The sequence below is a fragment of the Sapajus apella genome, unplaced genomic scaffold (assembly GCF_009761245.1).
Source record: "Sapajus apella isolate SASKATOON/1434 unplaced genomic scaffold, GSC_monkey_1.0 scaffold128, whole genome shotgun sequence".
Classification (NCBI taxonomy): Eukaryota; Metazoa; Chordata; class Mammalia; order Primates; family Cebidae; genus Sapajus; species Sapajus apella.
The window spans coordinates 907,773-925,000 of record NW_022437068.1 but is presented as its reverse complement, the minus strand read 5'-3'; the positions used below and the strand labels follow the sequence as shown (position 1 = coordinate 925,000).

Below are 17,228 nucleotides of genomic sequence, written 5' to 3'. Positions count from 1 at the left end.
AATTTTTTGTATTTTTAGTAGAGACGGGTTTCGCCATAATGACTAGGCTGGCCCTGACTTATTTTTTTATATCATTTTATTGCAGATATATGTGCCACTAAAATTATTTTTCATTGTATTTTTAACATTACAAATAGGGTATTATGCTGTATGTAATCTTTGGGAACTTACTTTTTTCAGTTAATACTGTCAAGATGCATCTGTATTGTTGCAGGTCACTGTAAGTCATTTTAATCCAGGATGCTGTATAATATTCTATGTGTCTGCCATGTTCCACTTCTAGTCCCCTTAGACCTTTACAGCAACCCACCTTTTTCTTACAGTGGTAACTTCAGTGTGTCTCTCCTTTGCACAACTAAAAGAGCTAGACTAAAACGACCAGGCTTAGATGTTGCCAGAGCTAAGTCATGCTAATGCTGATGTAAGGCAAAGAGTGAGATTAATCCTTGCAAAGGTCGAAGACTGGTCACATCCATGAGAAAAGGTCCTCTGTCCCCATGATTTATCTGCAGAGTAAGGTTCACTCCAAGCAGTGATGGAAATTAAAGAGGCAGCTTTAGGACCTCCACGCTGACCCAAAATGGAAATCATTTGGCAGCAAACAAATGGAAATGTTGTCCTAAAGATCAAATGAGATAATAATATGTGGGAACACTTTGTAAACCTTGGGCCATTTTTATAAATGTGCAGTTGAACTATTATTGTTATCATTATTCATTTGCATTATCTGGGCATTTCATTTTCCTCTGTTTATAAGGTGCCCAGCTGGGTTGGATTTAAATCAAAAAAGAAGGAAGATGTGAATATTCATTAAACATCTCTGCGAAGCCTTTAACCCTGAACCAGCTCTTCGAAGTAAGAAGCATTATCTCTGTTTTACAGATGAGAAAACTGAGGTTTGATAACGTCCCAAATCCTATAACAAACAGAGGTGGAGTTTGGATTCAAATTCAGGTCTGTCTGAATCTAAAACCCTTTTTCTGTTTTACATATTTCCTGGAATCTGCCCAGGCATTCCTCATTCCTTCCTCATTCCCTGTCTGAATTTGGCAGGATGAATCTTCTATTTACAATCTTTCTCAGGATTTCTTTTCCTACTCTGAGACTACTGATGGACTAAAACAGAGTCTATGTAAGAATACCTTTGGAAAGACCGGGAACTTTCTGAGCTCTAATCTGTGAATTTTAATCCAGGAATCAGGAAAACCAGAGGGCATCTATGCTTGGGTTGACTTGTCAGTTGGGTTGTCCCATCTGCAGGGGCCCTGTGTGGGCTGGAGGAGGGTACATTTCACAAAAGGCCCCAAGATGCGGGTAATACTTCCACCTGCTTTAGGTAAACCATTTAATCTCGCTGAAACGTGGAACTACGCATACCTGTCTTTTCATATGCAACAGGGGCTAAGATCCAGTGAGACACGGTGCAGATACTTGGTATGATCATATGAGGCAACAGATGGGAAAACGGTTTGAAAACTGCAAAGCATTTTTTTTTTCCAGCACGAATGTAAGCTGGTATTTGTTTTCATTGTTATCATTCCCTTTCAGCAGAGCCCTCTCCTAGGGAAAGCCCTTACAGTAGGGGCTCCTAATAATGACTGAGGTTTGAGAACTGCCAGAAGGCAAACAACATGAAGCCTTTTAAAGCAAACCAGAGGAAGTCCAGTCTCTGACTATTTATTTTATGAAGTTAGCTGCTGGATATGTTAAGCAAATGTTTTCTTAATTGTGGCAGTACGAGAAAACAATAGGGCAAGGGTTGCTGGGGATGGTGGAGGGGGGGCGGGCATCAGGCCTCTACCCCCACCGCAAACTCCACCACCAAATTCCCAGAGAAAGACAGGAAAAAATTAAAGACAGGCCTTTTCTTTCGTGGTCACATGTCTGCCCTGCTGCTGTAATAAGAACCTGCGCCAATTAGAAACGTTTCACCTCCTCCTCCCTGCCCCTCCCCGGGCACATTTCAGAGCAGGCCGGGTTGTGGACGCCAAGAGTTTGCCAAACAGCAAACACTGGTGTGTGAGCGGCTGAAGGGGACTCTTTCCACTCCAATCTCCCTCCCTCCCAGCCTGTTTTGATTTACTAGGACTTCCTCCTCCGGGCGAGGCGGGGGAAGGACGCCGCCGAGAGCCTGGAGTTGTGCGCGTGTGCGTGTGCGAGTGTGAAGTGCAGCGCTGGAGTGCAACATGCTGTAATGGGAGGAAACAGAGCGGCGTCGGAGCGCCCTGGACCGCTGCGGCCGTTCTGAGCGCAGTGGCGCCGAGCAGCCCCTCCCGGAGCCGGTGTGACCTGTCCCTTCAGGTGCGTGGCCGCCTGGCCGTCGGGCCGTCGGGGACCGCGGCTCGGGCGTGCGGATGCAGAGAGAGGGCGGCGGGGCCCGGGGGACTGGGGACGGCGGGTGCACCGCGTTCCGGGGGTGCGCGGGTGTGGACGGCGACCCGGCGCGGGCCGGTGGTGCGCCCTTTCCCGGCTGCTCGGCGAACCGGGGGAAGCGGAGGGCGGCGTGGGTGCCGCAGGTCTGGCTGAACTCCGGGCAGTTGGCGGGCTGTGTCTGGCGGGAAGGGCAGCAGGTCCGCGGGACCGGTCTTGTTGGACCGTGGACGTCGGCGTCCCGTGCGCTGTCCCCCGGGAGCGGGGACCTACTGTGCGCGCGTGGGGAGCGCAGCGGGCACCTGGGCGAGCACAAAACGTGCGTTTGTGTTTGTGCGTTTGCACCGAACTGTGTCCCCCGGCCGGGCCTCGGGGGCCTGGGGCGTGTGAGATGCCGTGTCCACAGCAGTGTGCGCCATGTCCACGCGCCCTGCCTGCTGGCGCCTCTCGGGAGGGCCCGCCCCAACAAACCTCACTGCCCCAGCGCGCCGGCACCGGCCCGGGAGGTGCGAGCTGGCGCCCGGAGCGAGGCGGGCGGGGAAGGGAAAGCTGCCGCTCCCGAACGCGGGCGGCCCCGCCTCTGCCTCCTACCCGGCTCACCTGGGCTCAGCTCCCACCTGCTCCTTGAGGGGCGTGGCAGGGGGCGTAGCCTAGCCGTCCTGGCGGAGCCCGGCTCAGGGTGGGCGGCGCCTCATTCCAGGGATTCCTCGCGCTCTCGCGCTCGCGTCCGCCGGCCTGTCCCGCGCGTGCGTGTGCGTGTGCGTGTTTGACTGGGGCCCGTGCGGGGCTCGGGCGCGAGCGCGCCTGTGCGTCTGCGCGCGCTCGGAGTGCGCCCCGCGTGCCCGGGTCCCGCCCCCGCCTCTGGGTTCCCCGCAGGGCCCGGGCGGCCCGAGGCGGGCGCGCCCAGAGCCGCCGGGCGGTGAGTGCGGTTGACCCGGTCGGCGGGGCGGGACCCGGGCTGGAAGAGGGCCGGCCTGAGGGTGTCTTGGGGTGGGCCGTAGGAGCGGAACCGGGACGCCCTGCGGGAGGGAGGAGGTGGCGGGTTCTTGCCCGGCCGTTCTGGAGGCGCTGGTGGGAGCGGAAGCGCCTGAGCTCCCGGAGGGCGTCCTGGGAGTCGAAGGCGCGGGGCGGGCGAGGAGGCCCGCGCCTGGCGTCCTCTCGGTTCCCGCCGGCTCAGGGAGGGCTGTGGTGCGAACTGCGGGAAGGGACACCGTCCTCTTCGTGTGCTTCCTGCCTCCTCCCCAAAACGGGAATGCACACTCTCCCTGCACCCAGTGCAGGCCTCGCCGAAGAGCAGCGGGCTTTTTGCTTTTTGTTTTGCTTAAAGTCTTTGATTTTTCACACTGAGACATTTAACTGTCTTAGGTTATGATGACAGTGCTTGCTGGGGCTATGGGTGTTTATGTGCGTTGCTCTCCTGTGTTCATCTGCTTAAATTAGATGATTAAAAAATCGGCTTCACTTTGATTGTCGGTGCTGTATGTTTGCTAGTTGTAATCCCTTCTCTGTGACTAATAAGAACCAGCAGCCTGGCGCGGGAGGGTAGGGGTGTGGGGGAAGTGGAGGCGGCTGTGCTGGGTTTTATCGGCAGCTGGTTGCCCCTCTGTTTAAACGGCACTGACTCCGAGTTAGTGGAGTTTTAATATCTTGTTCTAAACTCAAGCTTACCTGGACTCAGAAGGCGGCTTTCAGTTGTTTGTTTCCTCTGAATATTCAAGAAGAAAAAAAATGTTAATTTGTCTGTTAGGATTTGAAGGTCAGTTTTGCATACCCTGTTAGTATATCAAATTTTAACTCTTTACTCGCTGAGCCCACGGACTTGTAATGTTCATTGTTTCCTGCTTGCCTCTAATGAAGAGTCTGCGCATGACTGGGAGGGGAGTAGAGTGGGCAGTTTAAGACCTTTGGGGTCGGAGCAGTAAGGCTGTCCTGGTGGTGTGATCTTGGGACAAGTCATTTATTATCTCTAAGTCCCAGTGGTCTCAAATAAAGGGTTTAGAAATAATTGCATCAAAAGTTTCTTGTCTTACACTCAAGACGGTTTTGAGTTTTTTCTTTTTCTTGTATTTCCTGTTACATCTGGACTGAAAAGTCATCTCCCTCACGGTGGAAATGATGTAAACCCGTTGTTTAACTTGGGCAAAATTTTAATCCCAGGCTAATTTTCCCTGTCACCTTTTTTTCACACTCCTGGGCAGCCTGTCTTTGCTTTCCAGTTGGAAGGGAATGCAAACTAGTTTTTATGTTGACCAAAACACAATACAATTAAGAAGATAATTCGGAGGGGTCCTTGGGATGGGCTGTCAGAGCTATAAATAACTGTGGACTGCATTCCAATACTGAATGCTGTAGTAAAAACAATTCTGGCTTATTATTGCTGGAGACTTGAGTTCTAGTCCTACCAATGTCATCTACTAGCTTTATGACCAGAAATAAGTTATTAGTACTCATCCTTTGTGTTTTATTTTTCTTTGTAAAAGGGTGATAATATCAGTTCCAATACATCACAGAGTTTCAGGAATTACAGAGAATAATGTGCTTTGAAAGCATTTTGTGTTATTTAACTTTGAAGCACTGAAAGAGCTGCATCAACAGTGGTTACTGCTGTCCCCCAACTGATTTAAAATTATGACTTTATCTGAAGATTTAACACTTCTTACACACATAGTAATTATGTAAAAACTTTAAATGTTCTGGGTTGGGGGCAGTGTCTCATGTTTTATAATCCCAGCACTTTGGGAGACTGAAGAGGATTGCTTGAGGCCAGGACTTTCAGACCAGCCTGGGCAAACAGAGACTCTCGGCTTCTAAGTGTACCAAAAAAAAAAATAAAAATAAAATTCTGTAGTGATAAATTTATTTTATTATATATATATTTTTTGAGACGGAGTCTCACTGTGTTACCCAGGCTGGAGTGCAGTGGTGTGATCTCAGCTCACTGCAACTTCTGTCTCGGATTCAAGTGATTCTGTGCCTCAGCCTCCTGAATAGCTGGGACTACAGGTGCATGCCACCATGCCCAGCTAATTTTTGTATTTTTAGTAGAGATGGGGTTTCACCATATGGGCCAGACTGGTATTGAACTTCTGACATCATGATCCACCCTGCCTCTGCCTCCCAAAGTGTTGGGATTACAGGCGTGAGCCACCTCGCCCTGGCTGGGTAATTTCTTTTAACCTTTTATGGAGGCAGCCCTGTTAGCAGTCTCTGGTGGTTGCCAAAACACATCCAAAGGGAGATTTTATTCTGTACCTGTTCTACAAAGATAGAAGCTGCTGTGCAGCTTTTAATTTGCCTTAGTAAAATAATAAGTAGGTTAACAATAAAAGTTGTTTTGTAACTTTGAACATGACTTAATAAAAGTACTAAAAGTTGGAAGTTCAGGAGGGAAAAATCAAATACATGGGAAATTTTTAATATCACTGAAATTACGACAGTGTGGTGATATCATACCAATGTTTCTGTTTATTGCCTGTGTGAGATGAGCTGTTGTAGCTATGAGAACCTGGTGAAAGAGAAAGTTTGTGTGTGTGTGTGTGTTAAGAAATTTCTTCGAGGTATGTTAACTGAGGCTCATTTGTGTTTCAGGGAGCGCATCTAAAGTTAGTGAAGCTATAGGCGGGTGTTCAATAGAAGAGTTAAGTGAATGCTGCTAAACTGTAGCATTTAGGATCTGTCCATATTAAAACAAAAATCAAAACCCAACACCATAAGAACTAGATTGCGAAATCTTAATGCAAGATTTGGCGGATACACTCTGCCAAGGTATGAAAAGGAGTGCAGGAGGTGCTAAAACCAGAAAAATTATACCTACTTGAAATACAGAATAATAACACTTTTGCAAAGGGGGAAAACTTTGTAGAATGTACTTTCTGTGTCTCATGCCTCAGGTCTGATAACCAGATATAGTTGATCCTCATTTTTTGTGGATTCCATATTTATGAATTTGTCTACTCACTAAAATTTATTTGTAAGTCCCAAATCAGTGCCTCTGACACTTTCTTTGACATTTGTGAACATGTGCAGGGTGGGAAAAAATTTGAGCTTCCCAACATGCATGTTCCCAGCGGAGGTCAGACAAGGCAATACTCTGTCTTCTTGTTTTATCTCTCATGCTATAAACAAGTGTGCTTTTTGCAGTCTGTTTAGCAATATGTTTTTATACGTTTTTGTGCCTTTTTGGGGGGATTTTGCTATTTACAATGGCCCCCAGTATGGTGCTAAAATGCTGTCTAATGTTCCTCAGCCAAAAAGGCTGTGATGAACCTCATGGAGAAAATACACGTTTGATGAGCTTTGTTCACCTTTCAGTTAGGGTGCTGTTGGCCTTGAGTTCAACATTAATGAATCAGCAATAGGTATTAAATAAGGTATCTTTAAACAGAACCATACATGAAACAAGGTTGTGTATTGATCAGTTTGCAAAAATGTGACCAGAGGCTAGAAGGAACCTAACCCTCATTTCCCCTCGGAACAGTGGTTCAGTATCCACTAATTCAGTGCTCACAGAGATTTTATAGAACACAACTACTGTGAATAACAAGGACTAAGCCGGCCACGGTGGTTCACAACTATAATCCCAGCATTTTGGGAGGCTGAGGCAGGCAGATCACCTGAGGTCAGGAGTTTGAGACCAGCCTGGCCAACATGGTGAAACCCTGTCTCTGCTAAAAATACAAAAATTGCCCAGGCTTGGTGGTGGGCACCTGTAATCCCAGCTACTTGGGAGGCTGAGTCAGGAGAATCTCTTGGACCTGGGAGGCGGAGATTGCAGCACGCCATTGCACTCCAGCCTAGGCGACAAGAGCGAGACTCTGTCTCAACGAAGAAACAAACCAAGAACCAATCATATTTACTGATAGTGATAACTACAGGGCTACCTAATGTTGTACTGTGTCATGAATTAGATGGCTTTATCTAGGCTTTAATAGGCTGAGAGCTGAGATTTGATTTTGTAACAATGGGGAGTTAGATCTGAGCTATTTTGGGAAGCTTACTAACTCGAGCTGTGGTGCAAATTGATCTTTTATTCTTGGTAGTAATATGTCCCTAAGAATATGAGGTGGTTTAGTACTTGTGAACAGGAAATACTAAATATTCAAATAAGTATTCAAATTTTAAGTATTTAAATAAAATAAATGCAAGAGCAAGCATATCCAGAGTAAACTAAAATGCCAAAGAGTTTCCGTTATTTCATATGCCTTGCAGTATAAGGCTGAGGTCTTGAAAATGAAGAGAGAGAGAGATTCATAATATCCTAAAATGAGAAAGGAAAGCATAGTTCATCTTTTTCCTTTTTTTTTTGTATTTTTATTTATGGTATTTGTATATATTTTTGTATTTTTATTTTGTATTTTATGTTTTGTATTTTTAGTAGAGATGGAGTATCACCATGTAGGCCTGGCTGGTCTTGAACTTCTGGCCTCAAGTGATCCACCCATCTTGGCCTTCCAAAGTGCTGGGATTACAGGTGTGAGCCACCATGCCTAGCCTCATTTTTATTTGGGCTAACAACAATGTTGAAAAATGTTGGGAATTGGTAGTCTGCTCAGAAAGTTTAGACTTGAATTTTGTTTGTCCCCCTTAGATATAGTGGTTTCAGTGTGGGCCCACAATAGAGTCACTTTCCATGGGACACTTTAGGGAGATGGGTGGAGTTCAGCCAGCAGTAAGAATTTTGCACCAGCATCAGGCAGCCTTGCTTTGGGTCATGAAATGGCTGTAATGTAAGTTGGCTTTTGCAACCCAGAGCCTGCATAGATGTCCCTCACCAGGTACATGATCAATTTTCATACAGTCTGTGCATTTGCGTAGTTTACACTGATACCAAGCTGTATTGCAGTACCTGAGGATTTTTGTCACTGTGTGGTGGCACTGTCTGCCAGCTCCTGTTGCCAGAGTAGTTGTGATGACTAAATATCGTACCCCTGCCCTCCTGCAGGGCTGAGAAGTCCCATAGACTCAAGCCCTGAGCCATGTTAGCATCAGGAAACCTCGAATGGTTGAGCAGAGCGTGCATTCAGGGTTTCCATCCGCAGTGTTAGCCCTTTATTTGGTCTTAGTTAAAGGGGGTCTCATTTTCTGTTGAGGTCATGGGAGGTGAGGCACCTAAGGTTACCTGTTCCTGCTATACAGCTTCCAGCCTACACTGGAGGATAAGGGATTGATGGCTGGTAGACCTGCCTCCTGCAGAGGTTTCACAGGAGGGGTGCTAAGCCCTATGGAAAGGGTGTGTATGCCTACCAGCTTACCAGCCCCTTCATTTTCTTCCTCTCTTCCTCCCTCCCTCCCTCCCTCCCTCCCTCCCTCTCTCCCTCCCTTCCTTCCTTCCTTCCTTCCTTCCTTCCGTCCGTCCGTCCGTCTCTTTCTTTCTTTCTTTCTTTCTTTTTTTTTTTTTTGAAGTGGAGTCTCACTCTGTTGCCCAGGCTGGAGTGCAGTGGTGATCTCGGCTCACTGCAACCTCCACCTCCTGGGTTCAAGTGGTTCTCCTGCCTCAGCCTCCCGAGTAGCTGGTATTACAGGTGTGTGCCACTGCACCCGGCTAATTTTTGTATTTTTAGTAGAGACAGGGGTTTACCATCTTGGCCAGGCTGGTCTTGAACTCCTGACCTTGTGATCCACTTGTCTTGGCCTCCCAAAATGCTGGGATTACAGGCGTGAGCCACCATGCCCGCTTGCTCCTTCCATCTTGTAGTACAATGAGAGGACTGCCAATAGAGCGGGCTCTTGATCTGGGACTCACACTTGAGATTGGCAGGCAACTGAAAAAATTCTAATTAGGTATTTTATGCATATATATATGTGTGTGTGTGTGTGTGTGTGTATATATATATATAAAATATGTACACACACAGTTCTCAGGAAACAGACATAGAACATGTTTATATATTGTTCAAATATTAGAACGGTTGGCCTTCTAATGAACTTTCAGGAGTGGCAAAGTATAGAAGTAAGGAATTAGATGCAAGCAGAAGTGGCCGAGTCCTTCAGGCATTGATGCTTCAAATTACGGCACAGTGAGTCAGTTATACCTGCTTGGGACATGTCTCAATGAGGAAAGCTAGAATAGCAAAGGATCCATCTGTTCATGTTCTTTCTTTGATAATATGACTGTTGAGAAAATATTTTGAATAAGGGCTGGCTTCTGTTTAGAAAAGTAACATAAAATTTAAGGTTGTGAGCAGTTCAAGCACCAAGGTGAAATTTTAAAAATGTTCTCAGTGAACCTTAACATTTAGCCATTGGCGCTTGATCGCAGGTCTTCCTGAGCCTGGCGAAGTCGACCTCATCCTTCCTGCTACCGAACCTGTTCTTGAATCTCAAAGATCTCAGGACTTTTGCTTGACTCCTCTGTAGGTATGGCCCCGGGCACCATTGTGTCTTGGTAGTTTGTTGCGGGTGTCATTATTGCTCTCAGTCTCAGCACCAATTGACCTGATGTGAGAGTCTTTTTTGTTTACCTGCCTTGGTTACTATTAATGTGACTCCAGGCCTGCCTCTGTTAGAAGAATGTGAAATATGGCATGGTTTGCGTGTTCCCCAGAGGAGATGGCTTGCTTCCCCTTGCTCACTGTTGAAACGGTCACGTTATTGCTTGATAGGTTTCTCAGGGTGCAGGGGAAAGGGCACAGGGCTAGAAGTCGTGGTTGCTAATGGAAGGTTTGCTTTGACCTAGATTAAATAATTGTGCTTGTCACTAAAACCTCTTTAGCCTGATCACCTTAAGAATAGTAAAAATAGCATCGGAGTGGGAATGGAGAGACTTGTATTCTAGTCTTAGCTGCTTCAGGAAGTCACTTAACATTCTTGATGCCTCAGTTTTTCTTTTTTTTTAATATGTAGAAGAAAAATAATAATCGTACATGGCCATTTGGCTTAAATAATAATTTGATTGTGAGAATCCAATGAGGTCATTTATGTGAATGTATTTTGAAAACATATATCCTTTATACCTGGAAGATGATGGTAGTAGACTAATTAAATTCGTTTCTCTCTTTAGTTTATAAGGCATTTTCAGTTACTATCGTTTAATCTATGCGATAAACTTGTGATCATATGAAGTTAGTTAAGAATTGTTTTTTACCATTTGCTTTAAGGAGGAAACTAGGGCCTGGAGAGGGTAAATGACTAGCCCATACAGCTAGTGTTGGGCATCCAGGACAAAGCCTAGAGCAAGATAGGCTTTTAGGAATTGTTGACTGAATGAGTGAAAGATTTAAAGGAGGGCTCAAACTTGGGGTTTCTGATGCTAAAGTCCTGGCCCTGTTGAGTTAATAGATGGTAAAGTTGCGAGAAGAAAGAAGGATTACTCAAATAGAGATATTTTTAGCAAGAAGAGCAGAGAGGGGTGGTCTGAGAATGGGATGTTAACAGGAAGAATATGTGCTGCACCAAGTTGGTGGGCATCACCAGACACTCTGTGGAGGAGAAAGAGCTGAACGATTTAAAACTCTGAAACTGTGCTTCCGTGCCACTACCAGAATCTGGTGATTTGCTCTGATTCTCATTTCAGTTTTCTTTCTCACAGAGCCTGACAGCCAGCCACATCACCCAGTGTCATCCATATTTGGTATACGGTGCTCAAGGGCAGGGATTTTACTTTTTCTTTTCTATAGAGTGTAAACACAGTGTTTAGAAAGAGGAGATACCCAGTAAATACCTCTGAAATCTTTTTTATTTTTATTTTTTGAGACAGGGCTGGAGTACAGTGGCGTGATCATGGCTCACTGCAGCCTCAACTTCCTGGCCTCAAGCCACCCTTCTGCCTCAGTCTCCCAAGTTGCTGGGATTACAGGCATACAGCATCATACCCGGTTGATTTTTGTATTTATTTTTTTATTGAGACAAGGTTTTGCCATGTTGCCCAGGCTGGTCTCAGACTCGTGGGCACAGGAGATCTGCCCACCTCGGCCTCCCAAAGTGCTGGGATTACAGGCCTGAGCCACTGTGCCCAGCCACCTCTAAATTTTTTCGTTTTTTGAGATGGATTCTCACTCTGTTGCTCTGGCCGACTGCCATGGTGCAAGCTCAGCTTAGTGCAACCTCCACCTCCCAGGTTCAAGTGATTCTACTGCCTCAGTCTTCCGAGTAGCTGGGATTACATGTGCCCACCACCACACCCAGCTAATTTTTGTATTTTTAGTAGAGATGGGGTTTCACCATGTTGGCCAGGCTGGTTTTGAACTCCTGACCTCAAGTGATCAGCCTGGCTCGGCTTCCCAAAGTGCTGAGATTACAGGCGTGAGGCACGGCGGCCAGCCACACCTCTAAATTCTTGATGGCCAAGAAGGCTGTATACCCCATGCCGTGGTGTGATAGTTCATACTTTTAGGTTTGTCCTACCATTGTATATTATTAGCTGAGGCAAAGTTGGTTTTAGCTCAGGGAGTGGTCCTGGGGTGGACAGAGTTTGGACTCATGATAAAATAGGGCCAACAGGAATTAGGGTATTTTATTATTTGCATTTGGAAGTTACTGAGGCCATCAGGTGTTTCAGGATAGTGATGTCTGTCTGTTTCTGACTTTTGGACAATTTATTGTGTCTGCCAGGAACACTGGGCAGTTTGAATGTGATTCCTCCCATGCCCACCCTCCTGGTCTCCACATCTAGACAAGGTAGTTGCTCCATGTTCTCGTACTCTTACCTAAAGTATATTGTAGCTGTCATGTGACAGACATGGAGTGAGCATGCCTGCTGCTGTAGCTTTTATTGTGTAGATCTTCTTAGAAAACTTCCATAACATATCTTGGAGTTGTGTTCCCTTGCTTGAAAAAAATACATAATCTAATACACCCCACAGTGCTCTTGCCAAGTAATTTAGTTTGGATGTTTGTCCCCTTCAAATGTTATGTGGAAATGTGATCCTCAGTGTTGGAGGTGGGTCCTGGTGGGAGAGGTTGGATCATGGGAGTGATGCCTCATGAATGGTTTAGCACTATCCCCTTGGTGATGGATGAGTTCTCTTGTAGTTCATGCAAGACCCGGGCGTTTAAAAGAATGTGGCATCGGCCAGGTGCGGTGGCTCATGCCTGTAATCCCAGCACTTTGGGAGGCCGAGGCAGGTGGATCACCTGAGGTCAGGAGTTTGAGACCAGCCTGACCAACATAGAGAAATCCTGTCTGTACTAAAAATACAAAAATTAGCCAGGCTTGGTGACGCATGCCTGTAATCCTAGCTACTTGGGAGGCTGAGGCAGGAGAATCACTTAAACCCAGTGAGCCAAGATTGTGCACCATTGCACTCCAGCCTGGGCAAAAGAATAAAAAAAAAAAAAAAAAAAAAAAAAAAAAAAAAGAACGTAAGAACGTGGTACCTCCTCTCCTCTCTTGCTCCTGCCCTTGCCATGTAATGCGCTGGTTTCTGCTCTGCCTTTATTATGATTGGAAGTTTCCTGGGGTCTCACCAGAAGCTGAGCAGATACTGGTGCCATGCTTATACAGCCTACTGTGAGCCAGTTAAACCCCTTTTCTTTAAATTACCCACCCTCAGGTATTTCTTTATAGTGACACAAAATAGACTAACACACCAAATTAGGTGATTGTGTCCCCTTGTTGACCAAAAAGGGACAGTTTTGTGGAAGGCCAAAAAATGGCTCTCAGATTTATAGCTGAGCTTGCCATTAGCACTGAATGTCCCTGTTTTTGTAGCTTTAAAATTGATACCTTTTCTTCCTTAATTCTCAACTTTCAGCTGTTTGGAAGAACATATTATTTGATGCTAAGGGAGTGGGAGGAAAGGCATGTCGACTGGCAGAGAAAATATATGATCATTACCTGGAAAAAAAAATCCACAACAAAATATATATCTATTCATGAAGAATTATGTTCACATTTGACAACCACGAAAAAGGTGAATGGATAGACCAGAAATGGGTTTGCAGTGCAATGGAGCACACAATGTACTCTGTGTCTTTTTTTTTGTTTTTGAGGTGGAGTCTCTCTCATACTTGCCCAGGCTGGAGTGCAATGGTGCGATCTCGGCTCACTGCAACCTCCGCCTCCTGAGTTCAAGCAATTCTCCTGAATCAGCCTCCTGAGAAGCTGGGATTACAAGCGCCTGCCACCATGCCTGGCTAATTTTTTATATTTTTAGTAGAGTCAGGGTTTCACTATGTTGGCCAGGCTGGTCTTGAACTCCTGACCTCGTGATCAGCCTGCCTTGGCCTCCCAAAATGCTGGGATTACAAGCGTGAGCCACTGCACCCGGCCCTCTGTATTTTTTTCTAGAGCCACACTCCTCTCACTTAAGTGGTGTTATGCTCCAGGTATCAGCGTTTCGATGGGTTATGATGATGATGATGATGTTTGAGATGGAATCTTTCTCTGTTGCCCACGCTGGAGTGCACTGGCCCCATCTCGGCTCACCACAACCTCTGCCTCCTGGGTTCAAAGCAATTATCTTGCCTCAGCCTCCTGAGTAGTTGAGATTACAGGCACCATCACCACCACCCCCCGCTAATTTTTATATTTTTAGTAGAGACTGGATTTCACCGTGTTGTCCAGGCTGGACTCGAACTCCTAACCTCAAGTGATATGTCTGCCTTGGCCTCTCAAAGCGCTGGGATTACAGGCATGAGCCGCCATGCCTGGTCCTCCTCATATTATTTTTGGTTATCACTATATCCTAGTGCAAAAACTACCACCGAAATAAGAAGATATTACTGGGATACACCTAGATTCGTTTTCAGGTACTGCATAATTTTTTGTGCAAGGTAGAGGATAACTTGTGGCTCATAAAGGAAATAAACATGTCATTTCCCTGCTTAAAGCCTCTCGATCCATTCCAGGACTTTTCACGGACTTAAAATCTCAGCGTTGCGGGCCCTCCAGGCACATGCGACCTGGCCCTGTGCTGCCCACCTCAGTCCTCCTGGTTACTGACTTTAGGGCAGCCACCCTGGCCTCCCTAGCTTTTGTGTCTTGGTCTCAGCATATGCTGCTGTCTCTCACCTTCCCCCACCCTCCCTGCTCTTTCTGGCACTAACTCCTTTCATTTTTAGGCCTCAGCTTCCATTCTTTTTTTCAGAGAAATTTTCCCAGACCATGCTAGCTAAAGGTGGACAGTGCCCTGTCATTTTCAGAAAATTTACTGTCATTTGTGATTTATTTAATATATTTGCATATGTTTTGGCAAATAGTTATTTTAGTACTTATAATGCCCATTCACTTCTCAGGACACCATATGAGGGAGGTAATATTAGTATCCTCATTTTCCAGATGAGGAAATAGACACACAGAAGTAGTCATTTCCCAGGGTCACAGAGATTGGAAGTGGTTTACCTGGGTTCAAATTAATCAGGATGCTAATTTGATGCTGAAATAATCATGATGCTGATTTGCCTTTCAATGTGGTGTGATCCTCCATCGACTACTGTAGCCATGGTTTTTCCCTTCACATTATCAATATGTTTTATTGGGTTTATTTAGTGCTGTGGATAGGATGTACATAAGATGTAAAATTCAGAAGACTTTTTGTTTGTTTTTTAGAGATGGGTTCTCACTCTGTCACTCAGGCTGGAGTGCGGTGATATGATCATAGCTGACTGGAGCATTGAACTCCTGGCTTCAGGGGCTTCAAGGGAGCCTCCCTCCTCAGCCTCCCAAGTAGCTGGGAGGTGTGCATCCCCATGACTGGCTAATTTCTAAATCTTTTGTAGAAATGATTAAATTTCTAAACTTCTGTGTTGCTTAGGGTGGTTTGGAACTCCTGGGCTCAAGCAATCCTCCTGCCTTGGCCTCTCAAAGCACTGGGATTACAGGGCTGAGCCACTCACCCGCCTGTAAGACTTTTTTTTTTTTGTAACTATTATCTTCCACCTTTGCTTTGTTCTTCTGTGGCTAGATAACACTTAAGTTGCCAGGTAAAAGGGGAAAAAAAAGAATAAAAGAAGATAACACTTGGTTCCCAACCCTCATCTCCCAGCTGTATTGTCCTGTATTGCACCTTCTTCCTACAGAAGGCTCTTAACAAAACTGATCCACCTCCAGTAACTTCTGGAGGAGTCACCCTCTCCAGTCAAACCATCCTACACAGAACTATTTTTTTTTTTTTTTAGGCAGGGTCTTGCTCTGTTGCCCAGGCTGGATTGCAGTGGTGCAATCACAGCTCACTGGAGCCTCAACCCAGAGCTCAAGTGATCCTCCCACCTCAGCTCCCTGAGTAGCTGGGACCATAGGCCCATTCCACTGCTTCCAGCTCATTTTTTATTTTTTAAATTTTTTGTAGAAATGGGGTCTTTACTGTGTTGCCCTGCTCATTCTGCAACTGCTGAGCTCAAGTGGTCCTGCTTCAGCCTCCTAAAGTGCTGGTACTGTAGTCGTGAACCATGTGCCTAGATACATGGAACTTCTTAACTAAAATAGTGTTAACATCATATCACTGGCCAGCTCAGGGACAAATGATGACAACTGCCTATTGCCTATGACATTAAGTATAAACCTGAAGGCCAGCTGTCAGCTCTTTCCTAAGGCTGCCCGCATCAGGCTCACCTGAATTTTAGCTTCTGCTTCCTAATGTGGATTTTCAGTTCCAGCCAGGCAGGTCTAGCCACCTGCCCCAGGTGCTCATTCCTGCCCCTGTGCTGCCTTTCCTCAGACTGTTGACTCAGGATGACTGCACTGGGGATGAGACAGCCTCCTTATACCCAGGAAGTATACAGAAACAGTGGGACCCAGGAAGGTAAGGGAGGCCAGTGAGGCGAGTGACTGCCTGGGGCAGGGAAACCAGGGAAGGAAACTTTCGAAGTGGCCTTTTGGAACACACACTCATCCACAAACCACCCCCAAACAAAAAATAGATGTGCACAAGGCAAACACATTAGCTGACATTGATCTCTTTTATCACACAATACCCATTTTAGTTTTAAATAATATTTAGTCTTTGATTATCTTCTTTTTAATTTTGCCTGTCGTTATCCTATCCCATAAAATTTTGTTTCCAAATAATAGCATGACTCCTTGAAAGCAGAGATCTATCTTCTGTTTCTCCATAACATTTCCTGGGCACTTTGCTGAGCTTAGAATAATTGTGTAATAAGCATTGGTTGGTTTCATTAATAAGGTTGCAGGAGATGGCAGGTGTCTTGTAGATGCACCTTTAACACCCATTGTCTTATCTACCTACTTTGAATGTAAGTTGCTTGTGGGTTTAGGATTTCATAGCATCTGTATAAGCTTAAATGTCTAATCTTCCACTGTGCTAGAATTCTGGGTCTACCTTGTGTCATTTGATGCTTTATGCTTTGATATTTTGTTTCTGTGCATACTTTATATAACCTAAGGCATATGTTAATCTGTTTGGGTCTAGAGTTTTGAAAGCATTGTCCTTTAACTTAATGAGATAAAAGTAATTTACGGAATTATCAGTCTGAATGCTGTATTATTACAGACTAGGATGCTTATCAGCAATGACTTCCCAAAATCCTAAGACTTTAAACCCAGATCTTTCCTGAATAGGAAACTGGCTTGGGTGAAGAGATTACCTAGTTCTTGGGAGTTCAACAAACCTGTTTCTTTCAGTCAGTTCCAAACCCTTGTTGGTTTTCTCCATTGTTGAACAAGTTCATAAATTCTTCCTCTCAGGAGATGGTCTTTTCTGTTTTACAAAGAAGATCAGGAATGTGAGCACCACTAGGTTTTCTCTCTTAGACGTCCGCTTTTACCCATCCTTCTCTCTGAAGAAGAAGACATGTATGTGGGTTATGAGGTCGTTGCCTCCCAGCCCCTACACCTCCCTGCCGCTCGTAGTCTTCCATGGCCCTCGCCTCCCCTCTCTGCTTGCTATGCTCAGTAAGCTCTGCCTCTGCATTTTCCTGGGTCCCCACGGCTCCTGTGCCAGTGCCCCTCTCTGTCCTCTGTG

General features: G+C 45.7%; 1 protein-coding gene across 5 annotated transcripts in view; it reads left to right on the top strand.

The window, feature by feature from the left end:
- The first annotated feature begins 835 nt into the window (after positions 1-835).
- VGLL4 (vestigial like family member 4) overlaps positions 836-17,228 on the top strand; it is a 166,085-nt gene continuing 149,692 nt past the window's right edge. For 2 of the 5 annotated variants that reach the window (XM_032262236.1, XM_032262231.1), the window contains exon 1: positions 1,942-2,301. The gene's annotated coding sequence lies outside the window, so the exon portion shown is untranslated. Of the gene's footprint in view, positions 856-1,941; positions 2,302-3,117; positions 3,290-17,228 lie in introns of those variants that run through there. The other 3 variants (XM_032262232.1, XM_032262235.1, XM_032262230.1) reach the window with 3 other exon arrangements.